Here is a 16921-nt window from a genome sequence, read left to right on the forward strand (position 1 = left end):
GGGGTACACGTGTCTCTTTCCCTTCTGGTTTCCTCAGTGTGTATGCCCAACAGTGGGATTGCTGAATCATAAGGCAGTTCTATTTCCAGTTTTTTAAGGAATCTCCACACTGTTCTCCATAGTGGCTGTACTAGTTTGCATTCCCACCTACAGTGTAAGAGGGTTCCCTTTTCTCCACACCCTCTCCAGCATTTATTACTTGTAGACTTTTGGATCGCAGCCATTCTGACTGGTGTGAAATGGTACCTCATAGTGGTTTTGATTTGCATTTCTCTGATAATGAGTGATGTTGAGCATCTTTTCATGTGTTTGTTAGCCATCTGTATGTCTTCTTTGGATAAATGTCTATTTAGTTCTTTGGCCCATTTTTTGATTGGGTCGTTTATTTTTCTGGAGTTGAGCTGTAGGAGTTGCTTGTATATTTTTGAGATTAGTTGTTTGTCAGTTGCTTCATTTGCTATTATTTTCTCCCATTCTGAAGGCTGTCTTTTCACCTTGCTAATGGTTTCCTTTGATGTGCAGAAGCTTTTAAGGTTAATTAGGTCCCATTTGTTTATTTTTTATTTTATTTCCAATATTCTGGGAGGTGGGTCATAGAGGATCCTGCTGTGATGTATGTCAGAGAGTGTTTTGCCTATGTTCTCCTCTAGGAGTTTTATAGTTTCTGGTCTTACGTTTAGATCTTTAATCCATTTTGAGTTTATTTTTGTGTATGGTGTTAGAAAGTGGTCTAGTTTCATTCTTTTACAAGTGGTTGACCAGGTTTCCCAGCACCACTTGTTAAAGAGATTGTCTTTAATCCATTGTATATTCTTGCCTCCTTTGTTAAAGATAAGGTGTCCATATGTGCGTGGATTTATCTCTGGGCTTTCTATTTTATTCCATTGATCTATATTTCTGTCTTTGTGCCAGTACCATACTGTTTGACTCAGTTTTTTTTAGAAGTGTGTTGTTTCCAAATATTTGGGGTTTTTTTTCAGATGTCTTTTTGTTAGGAATTTCTAGTTTGATTCCATTTTTTTTTTAGAAAATATATTTTGTGATTTTAATTCTTTTAAATTTGTTGAGGCTTATTTCATGGGCAGAATGTGGTAATATGTCTGTCTTGGCAAATTTATATATGTATATAATCTTTAATACGTACTTGAAAAGAGTGTTTATTCTGTTGATGTTGTGTACAGTGTTTTAGAAATGTTAGAGTAGGTCTTTTGATATAGTTATTTGGGTCTTCTTGTTTCTTACAGTTTTCTGGCTACTTGTCTTATCAGTGACTGAATGGAGAGAAGAAATTTGAAATCTCCAAATATAATTGTGGGTTTTTCTATTTTTCCTTTCAATTATATCAGATTTTGCTTCATGTATTTTGATGAACTATTATTCTATAAGCTTAGTGTATGTATTTAAGATTATTATGTATTTTTGATACATTTTTGATAAATTCTCCCTTATCATGGTATAATGTCTCTCCCTATTCTTGGTAATATTCCTTGTTCTTAAATCTATTTTGTCTGATATTAATATGGCTACCCTAACTTCCTTTTGATTAATGTTTCCATGGTATAATTTTTTCCATCCTGTTTCAACATATATATATATATATATATATTTAAAGTGAGGTTCTCATGGACAATATATAGGTCTTAGTTTTTAAAAATTTTAGATTGACAATCTGTCTTTTAATTGGAGGTTTGGGTCTTTTTTTTTAACTGGGGGACAACAGAGGATGAGATGGTTAGATGGCATCACTGACTCAATGGATATGAATTTGAGTAAACTCCAGGAGTTGGTGATGGATAGGGAGGCCTGGCGTGCTGCAGTCCATGGGGTCACAAAGAGTCAGATGTGACTGAGTGACTGAACTGAACTTGGATCTTTCACAACTGATATAATCATAGATGTGACTGGATTTGAAACTACTGTCTTGCTACTTGAAATTTTTTTGCCATCTGATATTGTATCCCTTTTTCCTCTTGTTATGCCTTATTTGGAATTAATTTAGTATTTTATTATTATTCCATTTTATTCTATTACTTGGTTCTTGATTATACCTCTTTGAAATATTTTTAGTGGTTGACCTAGGGTTTTCATAAACTTCTCCTATTTGTTGGTGGAATGCCAATCATTATGTAAAAAAGGAGAAGAAAATGTGGTAAATAGAATTTATGCCTGAAAGTAGGCATGTCTCCTTTTCTCTTAGACGGTTCGTTGACTTATGTTAGTCCGTGCCTCAAGTGGAGTCTACAGTGTCAGAGGGTTCTTCTTGGTCTCCTCCCTTCCTTTCTCTCCTTCCTTCCTTCATTTCTTTCTTTTTCTTTCTTTACTTCTATAGCTTCATTGATATATAACTCATATACCATAAAATTCACCATTTAAAGTGTACAATTCAACTGATTTTAGTTTATTCACAGAGTTTCACAACCATCACCGCAGTCCATTTTAGAACATGTCATCACCTCAAAAACAAAAGCCCTGTAGTTGCCAGGGAATAGGTATAGAGATTCTATTTCTGTTTGGGGGATAATGAACTTCTGGAACTAGGAACTGGTATTGGTTGTGCAACATTATGAATGCATTTAATGTCATTGAACTGTGCACCTTAAAAGTGTTAACAATAGTAAATTTGTTATTGTATTTTTACCACAATTAAAACTTTTTAAAGGAACTCTGTACCTCCCAAAGTCCCCCTATCCCCTCAACCCCTAAGCAGCCACTTCTCTACTTTTCACATGTATATATTTGCCTATTCTGCACATTTCATATGAATGGAATCTTACATTACATGACGTTTTGTGTTTGGCTTCTTTCACTTAACTTGTTTATAGGGATCATCCTTGCTATAAACTGAATCTTTATATACTCTCAAAATTCATATGCTGAAAGCCTATTGCCCAAGATGATAGTGTTAGAGGGTGCACCCTTTGGGAAATGCCTAGGTCAAGAGGGTAGCTTGACACTAATGATTGGAATTAGTGTCTTTATAAAAGAGACCCCAGAGAACTAGTTCATCCTTGATGTGAGGACACAGCAAGAAGTCAGCAGTCTGGAACCTGGAAGACGGTCCTCAACGGAACCTGGAAGATGGCCCTCACTAGAACCTGACCATGCTGGGACCTTGATCTTGGATTTTCAGCCTCCAGAGCCATGAGAAATAAGTTTCTGTTGTGTAGAAGCTACTCAGTCTGTGATTTTTTTTCTTTTTAATATCATCCCGAATAGACTAAAACAATCCTTGTTGGACCATGTATCAGTATGATTTTATGATCAAATAACATTTCATTGTATGGGTACTATATTTCGTTTATCCATTCATCAATTGATGGGCATATAGGTTATTTCCACCTCTTGGCTATCATGAATAATGCTATTATCAAGGCGAGCAGACTCACACTGGCAATGAGGCACCACTACCACTGCCACAGACCAGCCTGCCTCAGCTTCGGTGCTCCAGTCGTGGGGACCTGGGTTCCTCAGCACACCCAGCTCCAGCAGCTCTGGAGCCTGTGTGCAGTCCTTTGGAAGCCCCAGTGCCAGCCTGGGCCCTTGCTGGGGAAGGATGACTGAGCTGCAGTTGGTACTGCTATAGCGAAGACATCTGGCAGAACTCAACAAAAATCCAGTGGAAGGCTTTTCAGAAGGTTTAATAGAGACAATGATCTTTACCAATGGGAAGTTCTTATTATTGCTCTTCCAGATACACTTTACGAAGGTGGTGTTTTTAGAGCTCGTCTCACTTTCCCAAAAGATTATCCCCTTTGGCCTCCTAAAATGAAATTCATTACTGAAATCCAGCATCCAAATGTTGATAAACATGGTGATGTATGCTTTTCTATTCTTCACAAATCTGGGGAAGATAAATATGGTTATGAAAAGCCAGAGGAATGCTAGTTGCCTATTCACACAGTGGAAATCATCATGATTAGTGTCATGTCTATGCTGGCAGACCCCAATGGAGACTCCCCTGCTAATGTTGATGCTGCAAAAGAATGGAGGGAAGACAGAAACGGAGAAGTCAAGAGGACAGTTGCCCTCTGTGTAAGAAGAAGCCAAGAGCCTGCTTTTTAGTGACATTTATTCAACAGCTATAACTTCGCTTATTTCAGGGTCTCCAATTGAGAAACATGGCACTTTTTCCTGCACTCTACCCACCTATTGCTGGACTTCTGTTTAACACGCTGGCAAGCACTGGCTGGAACTGGACTGTAATAAAACATGCCAGTATCAATGCTGGCAAGAGCCTAACAAATGCCAGCTTACAGATGATTGTGCATCTTGAAATCTAATGAACTGTTTAACCCTTCAGGAAGAATTGTAAAGACCTATACGTAGCACAACATGATCCGGATAGTATATATACTGTTCATGTACATCCACAAATACACCTTGTACCAAATCACACTTTCTTGCAGTAGAATAAGAATCATGTAAATTCTAAAACATTTTAGCAGGTTTTCCTTCCTTATTGTTGTTTCTTTTCAGGTTTAAAAGCATGTCAGATAAAAAGCAATTAGGATTAACAGCTTCCATTTAATTTCCTTTAAACAACTGAGGCTTCATTAAACTCTTTCCACTTACTAAACTTTTATATCTTCTTTGTTTTCACACACTCCCCTTTACTTTTATCTCTTCTGTCTGCAAGGAAGTTTTCAAATCATGTAGTTCAAATACCCAAGTACTCAATAAGCAACTACTTGATTTTTAATGATGACTTCAGAGGAGTGGTCATCACTAGAGGCTTTGTAACTTTGTATTGTACCTGTACCCATCTCTCAGATTGGATACAGCAATAACATTTTTGTTGTTGTTAAGAGCTCTTGAATTCAGTCATTATCCCTGGGAACTAAAAAGACTTAGTTCTGAATTCAATTCAGATTTAAAATGATTGACATTTACTCCCAGCAACACAAAACTCTGATTTGGTTTTATTTTTTGCCCTCAGTTACCTAATGTGGAGGATGGATGAATAAAGCAGGCATAGCAACAGGCTTTCTACTTAACTTCTGGGTTTGCTATTAAAAATGCTATTTATCCTCATCCCTTCTCCTTAGCCCTTCACATTTCTTTGCCTCTATTCTTCTGATACTGCAGAGTTTTCTCACCTATTGTACAAAGAAATTGCAACGTATATTTTCATGCAATTTGATTTTGGAATTCTGTCACTTTATTGGTGAGTTCTTCCAAAATATAATTTTTTTCCAATAAAAATAATGCTATTATCAACATTCACATATAATTTTGTACATAAACATTTGTTTTCATTTCTCTTGGTCTATATCTAGGAGTGGAGTGGAATTGCTAAGTGAAATGGTACCTCTATGTTTAACTTTTTGAAGTACTGCTATACTGCCTTTCAAAGTGCCTGCACGGTTTTACATTCCTGCCAGCAGTCTTTGAAAGTTCTTTTCTTTACATTCTTGTCAACACTTGTTACATTCTGACTTTTTTATTTTCATTTCAGTTCAGTTCAGTCGCTCAGTCATGTCCGACTCTGCGACCCCATGAATTGCAGCACGCCAGGCCTCCCTGTCCATCACCAACTCCCGGAGTTCACTCAGACTCACGTCCATCGAGTCAGTGATGCCATCCAGCCATTTCATCCTCTGTCGTCCCCTTCTCCTCTTGCCCCCAGTCCCTCCCAGGATCAGAGTCTTTTCCAATAAGTCAACTCTTCGCATGAGGTGGCCAAAGTACTGGAGTTTCAGCTTTAGCATCATTCCTTCTAAAGAACACCCAGGACCGATCTCCTTTAGGATGGACTGGTTGGATGTCCTTGCAGTCCAAGGGACTCTCAAGAGTCTTCTCCAACACCAAAGTTCAAAAGCATCAATTCTTCGGCTCTCAGCTTTCTTCACAGTCCAACTCTCACATCCATACATAACCACAGGAAAAACCATAGCCTTGACTAGACGGACGTTTGTTGGCAAAGTAGTGTCTCTGCTTTTCAATATGCTATCTAGGTTGGTCATAACTTTCCTTCCAAGGAGTAAGCGTCTTTTAATTTCATGGCTGCAGTCACCATCTGCAGTGATTTTGGAGCCACAAAAAACAAAGTCTGACACTGTTTCCACTGTTTTCCCATCTATTTGCCATGAAGTGATGGGACCGGATGCCATGATCTTCCTTTTCTGAATGTTGAGCTTTAAGCCAACTTTTTCACTCTCCGCTTTCACTTTCATCACGAGGCTTTTGAGTTCCTTTTCACTGTCTGCCATGGGTGCCTGTTCTAGTGGGTGTGAAGTATTATGTCACTGTGGTTTTGATTTGTATTTCCCTGATAACTAATAATGTTGGGCATATTTTAATATGCTTCTTGGCCATTTTTGTGTCTTATTTGGAGAAATGTCTCTTTTGGTCCTTGGCCCACTTTTAATTGTATTGTCTTTTTGCTACTGAATTGTAAGATTCTTTATATATATTATATTAATATATAGACATGAGCCTGTTATCAGATATATGCTCTGTAAATATTTTCTCCTATTCTGTGGGTTGTCTTTTCAATTTCTTGATAGTGTCTTTTCAAGCACAAATTTTAAAATGTTGATGAAGTCTTTCCCAGGGCTTTTGCCCAACTCTCTTGGTTTTCCATAGTCCCTGTATTTCCATGTCACAGGGGACATCTCTCTCCATATTCGTCTCTTCCCTGGGTGGTAGACTGTTACTGGCTTATTATACTGTGATAGGGTCATGGCAGGCACAGTGGATCCTCAGTTTGTGGGTTTAGCTGAGTCTTGGGCTGGCCCTTATACACCTTGGTCATGGACATAGGGGTTTCTCAGTTTCCTCAACCTCCTTCCTGTGGCAACTATTTTCTACCTTCTATCTGTGGTTGGGGCTTCCTAGGTGACTCAGTGGTAAAGAATCCGCCTGCCAATGCAGGAAATGCCAAAGTGCAGCTTCAATCCCTGGGTTGGGAAGATCCCCTGGAGGAGGGCATGGCAACCCCCTCCAGTATTCTAGCTTGAAAAGTCCCAGGACAGAGGAGTCTGGTGGGCTAAGGTGCATGGGGTATCAACGAGTCGGACCCAACAGTGACTGAGCACTCACACACATCTGTGATTAGTCTGGAGTGGGAAAGAGTTTCCTGCCCCTCTCCCAGTAGAACCCACCTCTGCCTGGTGGGTACTGCTTGGGCAGGAGACAGTTTCCTGAGCCCTGCCACCCCAAGGGGAGAGAAGGGTTTTCTATCCTTTCTGTGACAACAGTGGGTCTTGGACTGTGTCCTAGGGGCAGTGAGAAAGTTTCCTACTTCTCTCCCAAGAAGTAGATGATTTTGCTTTTACTCTTCCCTCAGAGGCAAGGTAATTTTGCCTAGGTCCTTGGAACAAAGTTTGTTACTGTCTATCACCAAAAGCTTAAGATTTTGCTTTGGTAGAAAGGGTCAGAACAAGAGATTGGGCTTTTAAAAAAATTAATTTATTTTTGAGTGCACTGGGTCTTCATTGCTGCTCGCAGGCTTTCTTTAGTTGCAACAAGGTGGGGCTACTCTCTAGTTATGGTCCACAGGCTTCTCATTGAGATGGTTTCTTTTGTGGAACAGGGTTTCCAGAGTGGTTGGGCTCACTAGCTGTGGCACACGGGCTTAGTTGCCCTCAGACATGTGGGATCTTCCTGGAACAGGTGTCAAACCTGTGTCCTCTGCATTGGCAGGCAAATTCTTAACCACTAGAGCACCAGGGAAGTCCAAGATTGTGGCTTTTTGACTGTGAAAAATGGTGGAGGGTAGGTCTCTGTGGTGCCCCACGCGATCTTCCTGGGAGGGAGTAATGGTGGAGGTCTGTGGCAAAGAGCTTGAGGTCAGTCTGACTCCCCTGTAGCCGAGGTTCTCAATTCCTTCCACCTGACATGTTGAGCCCACTAGATCTTTAAGACTTCACTGAGTACTATCTGATTTCCTCTCTTCCACTAGTACACTGGCACCCTTCTTCTAGGCACTGATGCGGTGATCTCATTCCGTATCCTCTCTGGGAGAGTTTGCCCATGAAGTCCCAGCAGATGACCTCAAGTGTCAGTCTAGAGCAGAAGTGAGTGGTGTTCCACGGTGGCTTACTCCTGACTGTAGGGCTACGTGTCAGGGCCTGAGTCAGGTACTCCTCTTCTATGACGTTGAACCAACTCCTTCAGTCTCCCTGATGTGCAGGGTGGCCCATAGAAGGGTGAGGATGGGGGCTCCAGATCAGATTGCCCCATGTGACAGCATGACCCTCGGCAAGTTACTCAACGTCTATATGCCTCAGTTACCTCGTCTGTCCAATATGGATAAAACCTACCTCACAGGAATGATGTGAAGACTAATGAACCCGTATAAAACTTTCATCATGATGCCTGGAACAGGATATTAGCTATTATCATCACCTGTAGAGCAAAGTAGTAATAGCAGTACCGTGGAGACATTGTACCAAGAGTAGCATTTCTATTACTCTTGAGAGTCTCTAAGTTTCCTTCCAATACTATTTGGACAATATGGATCTATTCAGGACAATATGAAATATTTATGCATTTATTTTAGTAAGATAATCTAGTAGGCCAGCTAATAAAATACTTACCCGAGAAGGGCAGGGCAGGCCTGTTTGCTATGTGACCTTTGCTCAGTCTGTGGCCAACTCTGGACTATTCATGTCCTCTGCAGAGGGCAGGTTGAATCAACAGGCCGGGGCTGTTCACATCTGTGTCAGGAAGCCGGGTGGGAGGGGATCAAGAGGCAGCTGTGGAGCTGTCAGCCCACAGGGAGAGTCATGCCCCTTCCTCTAAATTACAAATCACAGAAGGCTGTGATCAGAGCTCTCATGTCCCCAGAGCACTTTTATTGGCAAAGTTCACTCATATTCATGATCTCCTTTAGTTATGACAAGGGCCACTTGGGGTGTGTGTGTGTTGGGGATTGATGGTCCCAAACTGACAGCAGCATGAGATCCGGAGGGCAGGGGACAGGTTAGGGTTAGGGGTTTAGGCTCGTCCAGTGTGACTTGGTAGCTCCGGGCTGGATCGCAGGATACAGGTTCCCTGTGCTGTGCTTTTCCTCAGCCAAGGCAGTGGGGTGCTGGTTCCCCTAGGCTTCCTCAGGGAGGAAGTGTGGGTGGAATTTGCGAAAGCTGAGGCCTGGGGAGGGGAAGCCTGCATGACTAGTGGTTGGAGCCCTCTTTTCCTGGACCAGATGTGAGCACCTCTGGGGTGAGGAGAACGTGTCCTCCATCACTGCCTCCTGCCCTCTTTGGTCACAGGGTCAGGAGAATTTTATTGAATGAAGAGACAAAAAAAAAAATTCTCTTTGATTTTGTTCAGACTTGTTGCATCCTACACCATCGGAGTCAGCGAAGACCCTAGACTTGCTCTTGTGTCAGCCCTAGCGCAGTGCCAGGCACATAGGAAAGCACTGATATGTATTGATTAAAGAGATGACACCACCAAACCCAATCCTTGCACAAATTTAGAAAAGAGGGACATGGGGGTAGGGTAATGAGGAATTTTTATTTGATGGGTATAGAGCGTCTATTTTGCAAGATGAAAAGTGTTCTATAGTTGGATGGTGGTGATGGTTGAAACAGTGTGAATGTACTTAATGCCACTGAATTGTACACTTTAAAATAGTTTAGATGATAAAAATTTTATGTTGCTTATCAGATCAAATCAGATCAGTCGCTCAGTCATGTCCGACTCTTTGCGACCCCATGAATCATAGCATGCCAGGCCTCCTTGTCCATCACCAACTCCCGGAGTTCACTCAGACTCATGTCCATTGAGTCAGTGATGCCATCCAGCCATCTCATCCTCTGTCGTCCCCTTCTCCTGCCCCCAATCCCTCCCAGCATCAGAGTCTTTTCCAATGAGTCAACTCTTCGCATGAGCTGGCCAAAGTACTGGAGTTTCAGCTTTAGTATCATTCCTTCCAAAGAAATCCCAGGGCTGATCTCCTTCAGGATGGACTGGTTGGATCTCCTTGCAATCCAAGGGACTCTCAAGAGTCTTCTCCAACACCACAGTTCAAAAGCATCAATTCTTCGGCGCTCAGCCTTCTTCACAGTCCAACTCTCACATCCATACATAACCACAGGAAAAACCATAGCCTTGACTAGATGAACCTTTGTTGGCAAAGTAATGTCTCTGCTTTTCAATATGCTATCTAGGTTGGTCATAACTTTCCTTCCAAGGAGTAAGCATCTTTTAATTTCATGGCTGCAGTCACCATCTGTAGTGATTTTGGAGCCCAGAAAAATAAAGTCTGACACTGTTTCCACTGTTTCCCCATCTATTTGCCATGAAGTGGTGGGACCAGATGCCATGATCTTCGTTATGTTGCTTATATCTTACCATAATTTAAAATACTGAAAAGAAACCTGACAAAATAAATACATTCTATCACTTGAAGAAACAGAACAAGCTAAACCTGCATTATTTCTATTCATTTCACAAATAGAAAGGAAAGGCAATCTGGCTGTGCCCTACTGCAGACCCTGCCAGATGCTCACACACACACCAGCCCCATCCAATTAGCCCACCTGTCTTGAGGCTCCACTGGGCCCCAGCCCTGGCCTGGGGCTCCTGGGGAATCCATTTCTTCTTTCTGAAGCCAGGGAGGCAATAGAGGTGAGGCAGGTGGGACAGAAAGGAGGGGGAACCCTTTTAACTCTCCCTCCACCAAACAGTGTGTCCTTTGTGAAAAGTCATCTGGTTTTACAAAGCAAGGTAGTATGTTAAGTCAGCAAAAACACATGGCCAAGCCAGTTACACAGCCCTGTTATGGTCCATAACGTGAACAAAAATAGCCATCAGTCTCCAAAGCAGACTCCAAAGTAGGACTGCCTAGGTTCTGTGGTTACCCCATCATTCTCACGAGCCTGAGGTTGGTCCTCGGGCATCTCCAGTGACACAGGGGAAATGAAGCTGCTGACAGGTGAGCAGCCAATTCTTTCACTGACGCGCACATGGGTGGGTCTGCAGCTTGCATCCTGTGCTCTGAATGGCATATTCCCTGTGTTCCATTGCTGATTTCACAGACAGTGATATTGAGCATCAGTTGACTCCCTGAAGTTACTCAACCAGACGATGACAGAGGTGCCATTGGGATGAAGAATCCCGTATTCCAGAATGGAGCCCTTTCTACCATAAGAGGCCCCCTCTGAGGAACGGAAGGTCTAGTATTGTCCCCTGGACCCCCATGTGCTCCCAGTTGCACCACCTTGAAGTCAGCATGTGGAGGGTGTTGGCAGAGAAACTCTTGCCTCACTGACCCCACTTGGAAGGATGTCTCTTTCCCTGCTTTCTGACCGTGACTGCTTCATCCTCTAACAGGAGCTGATGGCTTAAGGGGACACCCTCAGAAACAGGGACTCAGCAGGCTGAGAAATCTTCCTAACCAGGACTGTGGGGTGCTTCAGAGAGGGCCTTGGGCTTACAGTAAAGATGGGGAGATTTGGGGGGCTACAGCGAGGAGGGTAGGACATGGCAGACCAAGGGGAGCCTCTGGAGACACCCGTCCCCTTGTGGGCTCTTCATGCTCTTTGTTCAGCCAGGTGGTGTGACGGTAGTTGGGGTCACTGGTTTCTGAGCCTAGCTCCCTGTTTTAGTTCAAAGTCCCCAGAAGCAGACTCTGACACAGGATAGGAGCCGAGTGATCCTGGTTTGTTGAGGAAATGCCCGTGGGAGAAACTGGAGAAGAAGTTGGGGCAGCAGAATGAGGAAGGGGAAGCAGCTAAGCAGAGTGTGACCCACACCAGGAGCAGCCTCAGCCCATCCCTCGGGGCAGCAAACACGATGCCCTGAGTGTGTTACTGCTTAGAGCAAGGAGCTGGGCTTCCCCAGTCAGTCAGGGCCGAGGGGCCCCTGGGTGCAGCAGGAGGGTGTGATATAAACTTACACTGTGAGTAGTGTTCCCCTAATCTACTCCTGGAACTGTGTCCTCCTGGAGCCAGGAAGCCCAGGAGAGGTGCAGGGAAAGGTGTTAGAAAGAATGACACAAGCCAAGAATGGGGTGCAGAGTCACGGTGAAGGGAATCTGGTGGAGCATCAATAGTGTTCTCTCACCGCCCTCAGGATTCATCCTCATGTTTCAGGTCCCCAGGTCTCCCCCAATATCCCTGGATGGACAGCAGCAGGGTGAGGGCACTGATCGTCTGGGAGCCTGAAGCTGCAGGTGAGACAGAGCTTTGGAGTGAGATTGCAGGGTACAGCGTCAGGGAAGCCCAGGGAGCAGATGTCACAGTCTGGAAGGACTGAGGGGCTTGACTTTCCTGCTTTGCAGATGCAAGATGTCACATTCCCAGCCAGGCACATTCAGACACATGAGCCAGGAACAGACAGGAGTGTGTACACGATATACACATATATAGGAACACATATACACACACTGATATTCCTACAGACACTTACCTATAGATTTTCACACTTGCTTGCACATGCATCTTCCTGAACTCACGCCTAAAGCATGGCCAGCCAGGTCCTTTTAATTCCTGGCTCTGAGGGGAGGGGGAGGTAGGGAGTTGGGCAGGGTCCAAGGCAGGCTGGTTGCAGCTGACCACTGAAGGGTGACCTTTGGCTGGAATTGCTCAGATCATGCAGTCCCAGAGTCTGGTGTTGCTTGTGAAGCAATGATAAAAGCATCTGGAAACTCAGTTACTGCCTCCTGCCCCATCCACCCCATCCATGTCCCCACAGTTCCACTCCTACCTTTGATCCAGGCCTTAGTCCATCCAGGACCAGGGGTCCCCCTGCCTGCAGTGCACAGATGAGGACCTGCAGTCATGAAAGGAATGAAATGGGGGCGGTGACTTGCAGTCTCTGACATTTAGCCCACATCCTCCCCGAGTGGCAGGAGCCAGCAGGAACCTGGCCAGTGAGAAACAAGGGTCGTCAGTTCAGAATCAAATTGCTCCTGGCTCTGAGAGGCTCTCAGGCTGATGGAGGTCACAGGTATTTAAAAAGCTTGGTGAATGCTCAGTAGACAGAAGTTGGGAACTGTGGAAGCCCAGAGGAGACACATGACAGCCTGGAAGGGGTGGGATCAAGGAAGGCTTTCTGGAAGAGGTGTATCAAGAGGACTCCTGACATACCAAGAATTGCATTTGGGTAAAAGGGCTTTCAGGAAGGGGGAGCAGTTTGTGCAAAATGCTGGCAGTAGGGGAAACATGATGCCCTAGGGAACTGAAAGAAGCTCAGCAAGGCTGGAGGAGGGTAGGGGGGCAGTTGGCAAGAAAGGCAGAGCCCACACTGCAAATGGCAGTAAGCAGGCCAAGGGGCTAGAGACATCCTGAGGACACAGAGAACCCACTGGCAGTTTTCATCAGAGGACTGATGGTGTCAGACCTGCACTGGGAGGTCCTTCTTGCTCCAAGTGCAGGGTGGATCTGGGGATGGTTTGAGACTGATTTGAATGGAATGTAGGGCTGGTGGAGATTTTGCAGGACAAGAGGCCAAGCAAGGACTTTATGTAGTCCTCTCCTACATAAAGAGGAGAGGAGAGGAGAGGATGAGGGGAGGGGAGGGGAGGATGAGGGGAGGGGAGGGGAGGATGAGGGGAAGGGAGGGGAGGGAAGGGGAGGGGAGAGAAATGTTCACAAAATTATAATACATTAAATTTAAAGTAAATAATTGAGTACAGTTGGGTTTTTTTGTTTGTTTTTTTGTTTGTTTGTTTTTTTGTTTGTTTGTTTCCTTTTTACTATAGGTCTACCAACGATAAGGGCAGACATTTCAGAGGATGACATCTGGAGCTTAGTCATCCCTACCTATAATCAAGTGATGGCAAGTGTTCAGCTGTACAAGTCATTCTTAGCTCACAGATCATTCAGACATGGCTGTAGTTTGCTGACCCTGGTGTAGACACAGCTTGGCTAGAAGCAATTGAGAAGCAAAGGGGATCTCCCCTCCCCTACCACAAAGGCTCTGCAACAGCCTGCCACTTCCTTGGGACACTACACTGCCTCCAGAGGGCTCAGTGAAAATCAGCCTTATTTGACAGACTCTAGGTTCATCCACATTGCTACAACTGCTGCAAATGACCCATTTTTATTCCTTTTCTTGGTTGAGTAATATTCCATTGTATATATATATATTTGGGCTTCCCTTGCTGGCTCAGATGGTAAAGAATCCGCCTGCAAATGCAAGAGACCTGGGTTTGATCCCTGGGTTGGGAAAATCCCCTGGAGAAGGGCAAGGCAACCCACTGCAGTATTCTTGCCTGGAGTATCCCATGGACAGAGGAACCTGGCAGGCTACAGTCCATGGGGTCACAAAGAGTCAGACACAACTGAACGACCATGCACACAGTGCAATATATATATATTATATACATCTTACCATATATATATTACCATATCTTACAGAGAGTGAAGTAAGTCTTTTAGAAAGAGAAAAACAATACCCTGTATTAATGCATATATATGGAAACTAGAAAAACGGTACTGATGAGCCTGTCTGCAAGAAGCAATAGTGACACAGAGAATGGAACTGTGGACACGGGGGGAGCAGAGAGCTTGATGAATTGGGAGAGTGGCATTGACATGTACACTAAGTGTCAGTTGCTCAGTCGAGTCCGACTCTGTGTGACCCCATGGACTGCAGCCCACCAGGCTCCTTCATCCATGGGATTCTCCAGGCAAGAATACTAGAGTGGGTTGCCCTGCCCTTCTACAGGAGATCTTCCTGACCCAGGGATTAAATCTGGGTCTCCTGCATTACTGGTAGACTCTTTACAGTCTGAGCCACCAGGGAAGCCCCATGTATAAGATAGCTAGTGGGAAGCTGTTTTATAACATAGGAAGCCCAGCTAGGTGCTCTGTGATTACCTAGAAGGGTGGGATGGGCGGTGGGAGAGAGGCTCAAAAAGGAGGGAATATAGGTATACATATAGCTTATTCATGTTGTTGTATAGCAGAAACTAACATAAGCTTGTAAAACGATTATCTTCCAAATAAAAAAATTAAACCTTGAAATGAGGAGGGACCAAGATGCATTAGCGCTAGGAAGACCCCAGGAAAGTGAAGGTCTATAATCATAACATCTCATGGTTACAGGAGTCTGAGAGGTCCCCACCCAGCATTCTCTCAGGGCCAGACTAACATTTGAGAGTTTCTTGGAAATGCAAAATACTCCAGATATGCAAAGTGATTTGCAAGTTGCTAGGATTTGAACACAAGTCACAGGCTTCCCAGCTGGGGTCCTTTCCCTATACCACCATGGACTCATCACCACAGACCTTGCTAACAAGTCAGGACTCATCTGTCCAGGACAAGATGCTCTTCAGACCCCTGCCTTTCCTAGCAGGTTTCCTAATTTACATATATTTGCATGCATAACTGTCTCTTCAGATGAGAAATCTGAAGCTACAAGAGAATGAATAACTTGATTGTTATCTGTGGCAGGATTAAAATGGCATCCCCCAAAAGATATCTGGTCCTAATCCTTAGACCCATGAATATTACCTTGTATGAGGAGAAAATGGGTCTTTGCATATGTGATTAAATTAAGGATCCCAAGATAAGAAGATTATCCTGGAGTATCTGGATGGGCTTTAAATGGAATTACATGTATCCTTGTAAGGCAGTCAGGGACAGATTCGACTAGATCCAGAAAGCAGGAGATGAGACAACACAGAAACAGAGCAAGAGATTTGAAGTTCCTTCTTTGCTGGCTTTGAAGTCGGAGAAAGGGCCTGTGAGCCAAGGAATATATGTAACTCTAGAAGCTGGAAAAGATAAGAAAACAGTTTCTCCCCTAGAGACTCATGAGGAAGCCAGGCGCTGCCCACCACTTGTAAACTGGCATAATGCCACTGATTTCATACCTCTGGCCCCTAGAAATGAGAGAGAATAAATATCTGTTGTTCTAAGTGGCCAAGCTGGCAGTCATTTTTCATAAGCAGCCTCAGAAAACTAATACAGCATCCGATAGAATTTTCCTTAATTTAATTCAAACTTTAATTTTAGAATAGTGATAGATTTAAAGAAAAGTTGCAATGACAGTATAGAGAGTTCCTCTATGCCCCTTACCCAGTTTCTTCGAATGTTAACATCTCACATTACCCTGGTACGTTTGTCACAGCCAAGAGACAAGACTGGCACATTACCACTAACTAAACCTCACAATTTATTCAAAGTTCAGGAAGTTTTCCTAATGACCTTTATCTAGCCTTGGATTCCGTCCAAGACCCCTTACATTTAGTCATCTTGTGCTCCTTGTGTCCTCTGCTCTGTGACAGTTTCTCAGTCCTTGGTTTTTGATGACCTTTAGTTTTGAGGAATTGGAGAAGGCAATGGCACCCCACTCCAGTACTCTGGCCTGGAAAATCCCATGGACAGAGGAGCCTGGTGGGCCGCCGTCTATGGGGTCACACAGAGTCGGACACGACTGAAGCGACTTAGCAGCAGTTTTGAGGAACACAGGTCAGGTATTTTGGAGAAGGTCACTTAGCTAGAATTTATCTGATGTTCTTCTCTTGGTTAGACTGGGGTTGTGGGGTGTGGGAACGCAGACGATAGAAGTTCAGTGACATTCTCATTACATCGTATCAAGGGTACATACTATCAACATGACATTACTGATGACGCGGACCTTGATTACCTGTTGATCTTCAGATAGTGTTTGCCAGGTTTTCTGTTGTGCAGTTTCTTCCTGTTCCTCCCTTGCCTTCAACTCCTTTCTTCCCTCTGCTGCTGCTGCTAAGTCGCTTCAGTCGTGTCCGGCCCTGTGCGACCCCATAGATGGCAGCCAACCAGGCTCCCCAGTCCCTGGGATTCTCCAGGCAAGAACACTGGAGTGGGTTGCCATTTCTTTCCCCAAAGCATGAAAGTGAAAAGTGAAAGTGAAGTCGCTCATTTGTGTCCGACTCTTAGCGACCCCATGGACTGCAGCCTACCAGGCTCCTCCATCCATGGGATTTTCCAGGCAAGAGTACTGGAGTGGGGTGTCATTGCCTTCTCCAATGGAAACAAGC

At 44.0% G+C, this 16921-nt stretch overlaps 1 pseudogene; it reads left to right on the top strand.

Annotated features, from left to right (window-relative positions):
- Nucleotides 1–3553: 3553 nt before the first annotated feature.
- On the top strand, nucleotides 3554–4062 carry LOC113904717 (annotated as a pseudogene).
- Nucleotides 4063–16921: the final 12859 nt, after the last annotated feature.

Source organism: Bos indicus x Bos taurus, chromosome 15 (genome assembly GCF_003369695.1).
Source record: "Bos indicus x Bos taurus breed Angus x Brahman F1 hybrid chromosome 15, Bos_hybrid_MaternalHap_v2.0, whole genome shotgun sequence".
In the NCBI taxonomy this organism is placed as follows: domain Eukaryota; kingdom Metazoa; phylum Chordata; class Mammalia; order Artiodactyla; family Bovidae; genus Bos; species Bos indicus x Bos taurus.